The sequence below is a fragment of the Mesocricetus auratus genome, unplaced genomic scaffold (assembly GCF_017639785.1).
Source record: "Mesocricetus auratus isolate SY011 unplaced genomic scaffold, BCM_Maur_2.0 Super-Scaffold_100015, whole genome shotgun sequence".
Classification (NCBI taxonomy): Eukaryota; Metazoa; Chordata; class Mammalia; order Rodentia; family Cricetidae; genus Mesocricetus; species Mesocricetus auratus.
This window is the reverse complement of record NW_024429198.1, coordinates 32,276,165-32,288,986: the sequence shown is the minus strand read 5'-3', so window position 1 is coordinate 32,288,986 and position 12,822 is coordinate 32,276,165. Positions and strand designations below refer to the sequence as shown.

The following is a 12,822-nucleotide window of genomic DNA, read 5'->3' as shown; positions in this document are numbered from 1 at the left end:
AGGTATTACTTATATGTGGATGTTAACTTTTAAGCTTTCATTATGTGTATTCTAAGACAAAATAGCCACAGAGGTAAGTAAGGTAGCTAGTCTGGAACCACAGATGAGGAGAGATATTCAAAGTAAGGGGAATCATAACACAGCATTATAAGGAGAAAGAAAATGGGAAACTAGCAAAAGATGATTAAAGGTGACAGGAAATGAGAGGGCAGGTAAAAGAGGAAATATGGAGATAGACAACTAACTTTAAAGGACTACTGAAAATACACATAGAAACCTAATACTTTAGAAGTGTCCTAAAATATATACATATATTAAAGGAATTTAAATGTAATCACTTTATACTTGTGGAATACAATGCCTCAGCAAGACATCTTATACCACTAAGTAAAATCTCCAGGATTGGGAATGAGTTATATCTCATTAAGTCATTGACCAAAGGGATCCCAATCACCCCTTAAAATTTCACAGACTACCATAAAGCCTATTGGTTACTATCATTACCACAATGCTTACTTATGTTGTGAAAAATAGAGAAATTGAACTGGTACCTAACTAGAAGCTTTACTCCTTTTCACTAGTGTTTATGATGCTGGAAGGTTTTCTGAAAATTAGCATAGGAGGAAGATAACTATCAATATTGCCCATTTACCAAGACAATATAATATGGCCTACAACAGAATCCAGTCTGAAAAGTCTGCTGGTGTAACATCGGCACAAATGTAATAGGAGTAACCAAGTACTTCCTGATTTAATTGCTTGGCCCACACAATGATATGTAATGAACCTGAGACTAGCTAGGTCATGGCCCTAGAGGAAACCCTACTGCCATTATTCTTCTAAGGGAACATAGCAATAAAATGACTCCTAATGATATATTGTTGTACTCATTGCATCTCTCAAAACTCACCAAAGGAATTTTTTCTGAAAGTAGCTGGAAATTGACACAGAGACACAGAACAGTGTACAGAGTGAAAAACCATGGGGTACTTGGTGCTAACAGGATGTCATTATGAAGCTCTCCCTTGAAAGCTTAGGGATCTGTGCAGAGAAAGAGGTGGGAAGACCATAAGATCCTCGAAACCTCATCTTCCAGACATACTGATATACATATGAACTTGCAGAGACTGATCAAAAGGCTTGTACAGGCTCAAACTAGACAAAATTTCTAACACTAAGAAGGGGAACTGAGCATAAAGTCCCACCCATAATCAAAAAAATGTTTGTAATTGATATCTTCTGGGAAAGTGAAAATCAGTTTTCTCCAATTGAGTGACAATATATCAACTACTCTTCAAATTTTTCAAATTTTGTTTCATGGTTTCTTACTAAGTTGGCTGGGGAAAGTGTTTAAGGAATTTGGTGACATGAAAGAATATTATAAAAATATATTACATTAAAATTGTAAAACATAAAAGGAAGAGGATAAGGAAAGGAATTAATAGTATATCTGTTTGTATTGTTTAGGCCTTATTTAAGCAGTCATGTTGACGAGACTTCACAGGTTCTCTGCCACTTCTGAGAGATTCAACCTCGCAGCAAATTGAGGCAACAAACGACCCACTGTTTTCTGCAATTTCATCAATTGGAGATTTTTGTACTATATGTTATGACTTTTCCTATGATGCAATCTATATACTTGAGTCAAATGTGAATACTGAGAATTAAATACTTGATAATTCTCTAAAATTATTTTGATAGCATTTTCTTTTATGAATCAGTCTTTGAATTAAGATTTTTATTCTTTATTCCTGGCCACAGCTGATCTGTATTCAGGTTTGGTTTGGTTTGTTTGTTTCTTTGCTTTGTTTTGTATTTTTACATTATATTAGCTTTCTGGAATACAGGGAATTGGAGTACCTTTGCATATATCTTTCAATATGTTTACTACTGAATCATCCATATGAACCTTCAAGGAGTAATATCATATCCTTTTAACTTACTGTATTAAAATAGAATTGTTGCATATATCATTAAATAATGTGCACATTTAGACATATCTTAGTTACATAAAGGAAATTTTATTCTGTCCGTCTGTGACATCAAATTCATTGGAAAATGTGTGTTTTTAAAGCAATGTTTATCTTTTATATCTGATCATTATTTTATTATGAAAGTTTTCTTCCCTTATGTATTGTTGTGGATTGAAAAATTATAGCCCCCAAAGGGAGTGGCATTATTAGGAAGTGTGACTGTATTGGAGTGTGTGTGGCCATGCTGGAGGAATAGAGTCACTATAGGGGGGGGTGTTGAGGTCTCATAAATGCTCAAGACACATCAGGTGTCTCAGACCACTTCCTGTCACACGCAAATTAAGATGTAGAACACTCAGCTACTTCTGAGAAGCATGTTTGCCTGCATGCCACCATATCTCATCATGACTACAGTGCACTAAACTTCTAAAAATGTAAACCACCCCAATTAAAATTTTTCCTTTTATAAGATTTGTTGTTTCTTCACAGAAACATAGGAAAGAGAACATGTGGAGGAACTACTCGACTAAAGCAAAACTGAAAACCAGGTTAGCAAACTACAAAATCTGCATTAAAGTTGGAATGAATGCATTTTTACATTATGACTTAGTTACAAGTCTTGGGGGGTCAGGGAGTAGAATGTGGTCCTTTGAAAGAAAATGGCTCCTAAAGGCAGTGGCATTATTGGGAGGGGAGGCCTGGTTGTGGTAGGTGCAGAAATTTTGGAGGAAGTGTGTCACTGTGGAGGTGAGATTTGAAGTTTCATAAATGTTCTAGCCACAGCAAATCCTCAAACCACTTCCAGTTGTGTGCATGTTAAGATGGAGTACATTTGGCTACTTCTTCAGAACCATGTTTGCCTACAGGTAACCATGTCTCACCATGATAATAATGCAATAAACCTATGGAAATATAAGCCACCCAATTACCTGTTTTTCATTTATAAGGCTTAACCATGGCTTCTCTACAGAAATAGAAACCCAAAATAAGATAGAAGGGTTGTGGCTTAGTAGTAAAGTGTTTGTGTGTCAAGTTGACAGGGGTCAGTTGTACTGGCTTTTTTTGTGTGTTAACTTGACACAAGCTAGAGTTATCAGAGGGAAAGGAGACTCAGTTATGGAAATGCCTACACGAGATCCAGGTATAAAGCATTTTCTCAATTACTCATCAATGGAGTAGGGCCCAGACCATGATGGGTAGTGCCATCCCTGGGCAGATGATCTTGGATTCTATAAAAATGTAGGCTGAGAAAGCCATGTAAAGCAAGCCAATAAGCAGCTCCCATCCATGGCCTCTACATCAGCTCCTACTTTCAGGTTACAGTCCTGTTACATTCCTGTTCTGACTTCCTGTAATGATGGCCTATGATTGGGAAGTTTAAACTTCATGAACCATTTTCTTCACAACTTGCTTTTTTACATGATGTTTCATTGCATCAATAGAAACCATTGGAAGTATATATTTTGATGAATATTATTTCTAGGAATAATACTTTTTTAAATTTATTGCTATAGTACCCCTTATAACTTATTTTCTTTGAAAAACTTTACCTTCTATATGCATTTTATTTTTTCCATAGTTTTATTTTTCCCTTAAAATTTTAGCTTTTCATTTTCACTTCTGTTATCTGATCTTAGAGTTTCTTCTCTGTCCAGTCTTTCTTTCACTTGTATTTTTTAATTCTTGAAGTATTTTTGCTTGGAATGGTATAATATGTTCATGGGAGATACCATTCTGTAAATATGTCTCTCTTATTAGTTGATAATAAAGCACTGTTGGCCAATAGGGAAGCAAAATAGGTGAGAGTAGGAGTCGAGGAGGATTCTGGAAAATGTCGTCAAGAGTAGGGAGTCACCATGTGATCTCCTCGGAGGAGAGGACACATCAGGAGGATGTCCTCAGAAAGATAAGTCCTTATAAATATATATATACATATATTAGTAATTATAGGTTAATAATTAAGTCAGAGCTAGCCATTAAGAAACCATAGCAAAAGGTCAATAGCTTCATAATTAATGTAGTGTCCTGAGTGTTCATTTGGAACTGATATATCCCAGACGACTGGTGGGAAGAATGTACATTACAATATGTCTTTCACTGTTCTTGTGAAATGAGAACATAACCTTTAAAATTGAATTTTCCTAAACATTAGTGTGTGTGTGTGTGTGTGTGTGTGTGTCTCTGTCTGTCTGTCTGTCTGTCTGTCTGTCTGTCTGTAGGTATGGAGGTCAGAGGGCAATTTTATAGAGTTGCATTTCTTTTTCCACCATTAGTTCTGAGTATCTATCTCAGGTAGTCACATACGTATGGTAAGCACTTTTACCTCATGAGTCATCTCAGATTCTAGTATTTTTATATTTAGAATTTTATACTTGTATTCGTCTTCTAACTATTAAAATTTCAATGGAGTTTATGCATTAGTCTATTTGAATAATAGTAACAGAATATCAGAAGGTGCTATGTAAGTTACCAAGTAAGAAATGTTATCAATATTTCATCCAGCTGGTAAGCCTGAAAATGGAAACAATGATGGAAAGAGCCAGATACTCCCCCAAGAGTGCAATAGCATTACTTATGTAGAGAACAAATAACAACTGTCTAATCTGAGCTAAAGTTAGATCAATAGGCTGGGACTCATGCCTGGTACTGTAAGCCTATCCTAAAACCTATGGGTGGAGATGTCATAGGCCATAATGTAGAACCTACTGGCAAATTACTAAATTATATGAATTCCAAATACCTTCTAAGTAGTCATCCTTATACTCATAGATATGTGCTGATCTCTCATCTCACCAAAGCACCTTCTTTTTATAGCAGACTAAGTCTATTGGGTCAACAGTTGGACAAAATGTCTGAAAAAGACTGTTAGTTGTCTAGCCCCAAGTGAGATACCCACGGCTCAACACTTTTATCTTGTGCTTGCGGATAGTTGCAGAAAGGGGGCTAGAAAAGTTGTATTAGCCTAAGGAATGCAATGACTTGTGTGATACAGGATTTTCTGGACAGGACTGGGATATTACTTCCTTGAACTTTCAGCAAAAAGACTGCCTGTATAGACCGGCAATACCATACCAGATAGACATGACAAAATGGATGAAGAAAAATTTAACCAAAGCTTCACTCCTAAATGAAGAGCTACAGACAGTCATTGTGTATTGTTTTTGTCACTTTTCTTTTATTTTTCAGGGATGAGATCTCAATTCTCAGTGGTCAGTATTAAATGCATGCAAATATTAACTGGACCCAATATGTTACTTAGATGGTTGATTGATGATGATTGTGATGATAGATAGATTTTAATATAACTAGTTATATTTTAATTGTATGTAAACAAATAATGTTTGTGACATACTTGCTTCTTAAAACTTTGCAATTTTTATCTTAAATTCCAAATAAAACCTCATCTATTTTTAGATGTTAAACAGCTCTGCACAATAGCCAAACCTACATTCTGCAGACTTCATTGTTGAGTAAGTAAACAAAGTCTCCAAGGGCAAAATGGTTCAAATAATTATTAAATATGCTTTCCATGTTTCTTGGAGACCTGATACTTCAAACATTATTTTTTCAGATGATAAAGAGTGACACAACATGTTCTGTAACTGCTTCCTGTTGTACTTGGGGCGGAGAAGGTTGAAATGTTGGTCAAAGCTAGGAAGTGAGAGAGAAGTGAAAGCTCAGGTACATATGTTTTGTTCACTGACCAGGTTCTGAAGGACCATCTGTGGCTAGCTGATTTGTAGCAGACTGGGACACGGAGGCTCAGGCTAGTCATAAATCCCATCAGAAGCACCCAGGGAAGGCACATTTGGAACAGATTTCAGTCTTCAGTTGATTGGAGATCTGAGAGGACAGATGAAGACTATGGACAAAAGGAATAGTTAAGGAGCTTAGAGGAAAATTTATCTTGAGTACACACTTAAAACTTTTAGGCCCATGGTCCTGATAGTTGGGGAATGGGGAATGAGAAAAGGCTCAAGACCAGGGAAAGCAGGAGTCCACCCTCAGAGATAGGCAGTATGGGGGAAAGCGTATACTGTTGATTGACAGGAGTACTTATATGGAGCTCTTTTGACCTATTTGAAGCATATCCAAGTCTCACAACTCCATGAAGGTTACAAGAATTGTTAAAGTTTACAGAATAAGATTAAACTTTTAGATATGTTAGTATCACCATTGTCTATAATCCATACTGAAATCCACATTGAAGAAAAATTACTATACTCAAACCTTTGAGTCATAGTAAAAGCTTGGGGAGCCAAAAAATTACTCTAGTTTAAAAGTATTAATGCTCTTTTCCCCCTGGCTGGAGGCCTGGATAAATAGATTGGACAGAGATGGTTTTAGGACAATGAAAAGCACTTTCAAGTCTATACTTACAAAGCAACATAGGAAATTAAAAATGCTGAGATCATCAGCTATAATCATAGGAGTCAGTGTATCATTACGGTTAGTAGAACTTTGTTGATTAATGTTAAAACTCTGAATTTTTGAAGAATTAATCCAACAATAGCATAGAGAGGGAAAAATTTTATAAAGTTTTTCAGTTTTCACATACCTTAAATGATTTCCTTAAACCTTTACAACATGTATTTATATAATTTAGAGTATTTTCTTAGACACTCAGAAGTTATATATACTTCAACCCTTTTCTTTCATATCATTTAACTTGAAAAACAAGTGATTGGTGACAGAGAGGAGGCCTTGGCAATCTGTGGGTCCTTGGAGAGGGGAACAGAATTTATTCCTGGCATACAGAAGGACTCTGAGAACCCATACCACGTGGAGGGATGCTCTCTCAGCTTGGACACATGGGGAAGAACCTGGGCCCTTCCCAGGATGATGTGACAGACTCTGAAAGTCCCTCATGGAGGCCCTTTCCCTCCCTGGGGAGGAGAGGGGTGACGGAGTGGGGGTGAAGGGTTGAGAGGATTGGGGGGGTCGGAGAGGAGGGGAGGGAGAGGGAACTGAAAATGACATGTGTAAAAAGTTAAATAAAAAAAAGATTATCAGGCCCTTGTGTATTTGGGTGTTTGTTTGTGTGTATGAACACATACAAAATGAAAAATAAACAGAAGAAGAGATATTAAGGAAGCCAAACATGTAAAATAGACCCTGACTATTTGATGACATGTAGAGATGTTTGGGATATATCAGAAAAAAATCAGTATACCATAGTAGAAACTCTAATGTATCTAAAACCTCCAAACCTTCAAGGACTGGGATGTAATCTACCAGGGATACCAGAGTGGGGTGAGGATAGAGAGATGTTCCATCAGCAGGTTTGCAATAAAGGCAAAGTTTTCTATTTTAGAGCAAATTCTAATCTCCACAAGATCACAATGGAAACTTTTGAGACAAGAACTTTTGAGTCTTTCTAAACATGTTCTATAGTTCAACCACAGAGGAAAGTATACAAATACAAACAAACATTAGACATGACAATTTCTCACTTATTTTATAAAAGCTACCTAGGAAATAATTGTGTAATACAACAAAGTACTCTTTCACTGAACAAGATTTGGAAAGTTTTACTATGGAGGTTAAAAAAACAATATCAGAAAACTTTCCATGATGGAAATCAGTTATCTCAGAAAGATGAGAATTAATCTACCTCAAGATTCAACTATACCACTTGTGTATATTGGGCATATATCCAAATAATTTTTCATGCTTATCAGAGTCCCTTGTTCAACCATGTTCATTGTTGCTATATTCACCCATAATAGCCAGAAATTGGAAATAATCTAGATGTCTCTTACCAGAATAATGATAGAGAAAATGTAACACATTTACACATGAGTATTACTACCATGTTAAAAAATTACATCATGCCATGTGAAGGTAAATGGATGAAAATGGAAAAAATTACCTTGAGTGAGGTATCCCTGATTCAGAAAAGCAAATATGGCATATATTCACTTATATGTGGTTATTGTGTATTAAGTCAATGATAACTAACCAATAACCCACAAAACCACAGAGGGCAGGTATAGGATAAGGAGCTAGAGGGAAATAGAATAAATAGAATGGATAGAAACGAATGGAAGGGGAGGTGATGGAGTGGGAAGATCAAATAAGAAAAGAAGGAGAAAGAAGTTTTAGAAGAGAATACAAGGAGAGACAACTAATATTACAGCCCATTTGAAGAATAATGTGTAAACCTAGTAGAGTAGAAATGTTATAAATATATACATATGTGAAGACAATCTAATTGAAATCCCAAATAATATGGAGGAGATAGCCCCAGCTGTCCATGTGTTGTCACAAAAGACAGTTCCAGTATCAGTTAGATTGAGTTATATCTGATTCAGTTTTTGATCAAAGGAGCTCCAAGGGAGTTGCCCAACAACCCAGGTTATTGGCAAGACTATAAATTGGATTGAGCTCAACGAAATGATAGCATGTCCACATTGCTAAAGTTAATACCTACACAACTCATTGAACATGGAAAGACTGAGCTAGTGCCTACCTAGATCTTTCAACATTATGTTCATGCATCTTTGGTACAGAAACATACTCTGCATGCTCTCAAAAGAGAAATATAAACATAAGTTAGCCACAAACCTTTTATCTACAATAGTGTACTGCCTGTATGATAGGCTAGTGCAATGGTGACACAATGCTTGAGAGAGTGACCAACCAATAACTGATTTGACTTAAGACCAACTCTGCTTAAGTAACCAAGAACTTGAGATTATATAGTCCAGGGACCTAGGGTAAAACTAAATATTACCAGTCAACTAAGGGGAAAAAGTGTGATTAAATTACTCCTAATATTCTTCTATACTCATATAACAGTGCTTTGTTCAGCTATCATCATAGAAGAATCCTACTGTAGCAGATGGGAAAAATATAGAAACCAACAGTCAGGCATTGAGCAGAGTGAGTGACCTTGATACACTCCACCATAAATGGATATCTCCATCAAATCCCTCCCCTCAGAGCTCAAGGAAACCTGCAGAAGAGAAGGCAAAATGAGTATTAGAACCAAAGAGGATAGAGAACACCAAGAAAACAATGCCCTCTAAATGAACATGATCAAAGCTCATTAGAACTCACAGAGACTGAAGAAGCATGCACAGGGCCTTCACAGGTCTGTACCAGGTCTTCTGTGTATATGTTATGACTTCCAGCTTAGTGTTTTTATGGTATTCCTGAAGTGCAAATGAGTGGGTCTTGTGCCTTCTCCTGGGACACTTTTCCTTCTATTACTTTCATTTGTGCAACTTCAATTTGATAGTTTTTGATTTATCTTATTTATTTTATAGTTTGTTTTATATTTTAAAATGAATGAATGGAAGAGTACATAACCATTGCAGTAAAGAATAATAACCAACCTGTCATTTATAACTGTTACCATATGGAAAAATCAGTTTTCTACAATGGAGTGACACTAGGTATGTCAATCATCCCAGGGTAACCATCATGTTAAGGAGAAAATGACCAACATATAATGGATTTCTCGGTTTTTTTGTACATGTACTTTCATTTGTTTACAATTTGGTGGGGGTTTTGCTTGTTTGTTTTATTTGTCATTTTTTTCTTTTCTTGGTTTGGGGGAGTTTTGTGCTTGTATTGGGTTTTTGAAAAAAATTAAAATTGGGTTGATAGAGGGAGCAGATCTAGAAAGATTTGTGGAAGGGATAAAATAAGATCAAAGATATTTAAATTTAAACATTGCTTTGAATAATAAAATAAAATAGAAAAGGGCACGGGGCATCAGGAAGGTTGAGCCAGGGTAAGAACAGAAGAGAGAAGGATGAGAGATACCATAAAGCAGAAGCTATTGTAAGTTGGAGGACAGACCTGGCACTAGTGAGATCTTCACAGATCTACAAGAATGACACCAACTGGCATTAAAGCTACCTTAAATGCCCTCCCATGATAATAAGATTGATGACTACCTTATAGGGAAGCTGAGGCAGATGTCCACAGCTAAAATCCCAACTAAACTCCTGGAACCCAGTTGCAAAGAGGAGTGATGAGCAAAGGAATCAAGATCAGGCTGGCAAAACCCACAGGGGCAGTTGACCTAAACAAGGGGGAACGCATGGACCCCAGACTGATGACTGAGAGGCCAGTATGGGACTGATCCAGACACCGCCCCCACCCCCGCAACCCGGGTGTCAAAGAGGCCTCGGCAATCTATACAACCTTGGAGAGTAGATCGGTATTTGTTCCTGGCATACAAATAGACTCTGGGAGCCCATTCCACATGGAGGGATGCTCTCTCAGCCTGGACACATGGGGGAGGACCTAGGCCCTGCCCAGGATGATATGACAGACTCCGAAAATCCCTCATGGATTACCCTCCCTGGGTAGTGGAGCAGAGATAGGGTGGGGTGGGGGATTGGGAGGATTGGAGGGCCAGGGGGAGGAGGGGAGGGAGAGGGAAATGAAAGTAACATGTGTAAAAAGATAAATAAAAAAAATTATTTAAAAAATAGAAAAAAGCCAGCACCAATGATCCCACTTGGGAACTGTGAGCTATCCAGCACACTTAGAACAGAGTATTCTCAACACATTGCGTATTTCCAGTTTCATAATCCCATCCAGTCCCAGCAACAGCCACATTAAAACCTGCCATTAGTGTTTTTTTTTTTTACTTTTTCCCTAGCCCTTCGTACTTCTTATGATGTACAATAAGCCTGCAGGTTCTTTTAAACCAGGTTGTTTTCATTCTACTGTTAGGTATTATGCCCATATTTTCATCAATGTCTGCACAAAACAGAGATGTCTTCATCTTCTCTATGCTCAGTTCCTGTCCGTGACTCGCCACACTTCCTCTGGACCCAGACCCATAGAGTGACCCGAAAACTTGATCTAAGCTAAAATCACTACCTTTGATTTTATCCTGCAGGCTCATCTCTACCTTTATACTTCCTGTCTTCACAAATGACGTGGGTACACATTTGACTATTTGAAGAGAAAATTTGCCACCTTCTCATGAACTTTGTTTTTGTATTCATGTTCAGTAACACTACCCAATGATTGCATATATTATTGGTCATTTTTCTAGTCATCTTTCCTGTATACGGCCTAACCTCTTACTTTTTTCTCAATGTATGAGTTCAATGCATTGTCCTTCATAATGAAATCTGTACCCACAGCTTCCCACTTACAACTTTTTCTCCCCTGACCTTAGTGTAAAGGATAAACACTGGAGTTCTGATTTTGACAAACTGCCTTAAACCTTCCCATTACATTTTTTATTTAGGTTTACTTAATTTAAATTGTTTTCATTTTACATTCCAACCCCAGTTCTCCTTCCCTCCCCTTCTCCTGCCTCCCTACATCCTCCAGTCCAACTCCATGCACTCCTCAGAGGGGACCAGGTCTCCAGTGGAGAGTCACCAAAGTCTGGGATAACAAGTTGGGGCAGGACCAAGCCCACACCCCGCAAAAAAAATCAGGTTGAACAACAAATCCCACCATAGATAATGGGTTCTAAAAGACAGTTCGTGCACCCAGAAAAAGTTCTGGTCCCACTGCTAGGTGACCACAAAACAGATCAAGCCACATAATCATCACCTACTTATTTCAAACCAAGTGGAACTGCCAATGTTCGTTCACCCTGGGTCTTATTCTGCATTTGTGGCCTTGTGATGTTTGTCTGAACCCTCAACAAAATTTGAAAGTGCAGTTTGTTCAGGATAAATTGACATCAAAATCCATTCTATATATCAAAGTACTCCCATTTTTGTGTTTATGTGTATTAGTATTTCTCCCTTGTGTACATCTATGTACCACCTGTCTATAGAATCTGAGTAGTATGGAGTACCCTGCTGGGACTGACATTACAGAAGGTTATTATCTGCCATGTGGGTGCTGAGATTCAAACCTGTGTCCTCCAGAACAGCAACCAGTGATCTTAGCCCCTAAGCCATCTCACAAATCTGTTATGCTGATTTCTATAGAAAATACCAAACAAGAAATCTTTGTAGCAATTTTCACTGGTAAATATTCATGTCTCGTACAAAGCTGATATTGCACAGCTTTTGACTTAAGTAATGAGAAAATGTGGCACACTGAAAAGAGAACCGAAAGAGTTCCATCTTCCCAGGGACTGATGTGTTTTGAAAACCAGAAATATTAATTTATCTTGACAAAGTTATACACAGGATAGAACTGAATTTTATGTCAAAAACATGAATGATATAATTCTTTTCATCAACCTTTCATACATATATAATAATTCTGATGAACATAATGTTACTAGAATATCATGTTGATTTGTGCACAATTCACAAATTTCAAATCTTAATTTGCACAAATTTCCAGTTACCTTCTTTCCTTTATATTACAAAAAACCCATTTTGTTTGTTTTGTTTTTATTGAGAGGTTTCAGTTATGTTTCTTGTAGCTATCATTAATAAGTTTGTGTGTACAAAGTTGGCTCCTATTATTGAGCAGTGTGTTTGAAAAGATATCTAAATGACTTTGGTTTTCCATATAAGCATTCATATATGTTCTGACACAGGACAAAATTTGTGGCCTCAAAAATTGTGGCCAAACTGGACAATCAGTTACCATCCTGATTCTGGAGTTGTTCTGGTATCACACAGTGAAGGAATGTTCTATTCCATGCAACATTCTGGGCTTTGATTAAGAACAGCCCATATTCTATTGTGACTCTGTCATAGTAGTACCTTCATGCTCACTGATGCAAGAGAAATCACAATTCCCCACATAAGGAGAGCTGGTCACGCTAAGTTTGTACATACCATCTCAGAAGACTTCAGAAACAGTGTAGATTTAATAGAAGCAATGTCAAGAGCTAGCTAACTACAGTGGGTTTTGTATGCTGTCTATATATTCTTGATTTATATACCTAGTGGAAACTATC

The 12,822-nt window shown here is 37.1% G+C and overlaps 1 protein-coding gene across 8 annotated transcripts in view; it reads right to left on the bottom strand.

The window, feature by feature from the left end:
• The window catches only part of Sntg1 (syntrophin gamma 1), a 533,425-nt gene that overhangs the window by 414,790 nt on the left and 105,813 nt on the right, over nt 1–12,822 (bottom strand). For 7 of the 8 annotated variants that reach the window (XM_040757759.1, XM_040757755.1, XM_013124464.3 and 4 more), the window contains exon 2: nt 5,678–5,835. The exons of the other annotated variant lie outside the window; for it this stretch is intronic. The gene's annotated coding sequence lies outside the window, so the exon portion shown is untranslated. The remainder of the gene's footprint in view (nt 1–5,677; nt 5,836–12,822) is intronic. 8 annotated transcript variants of the gene reach the window in all.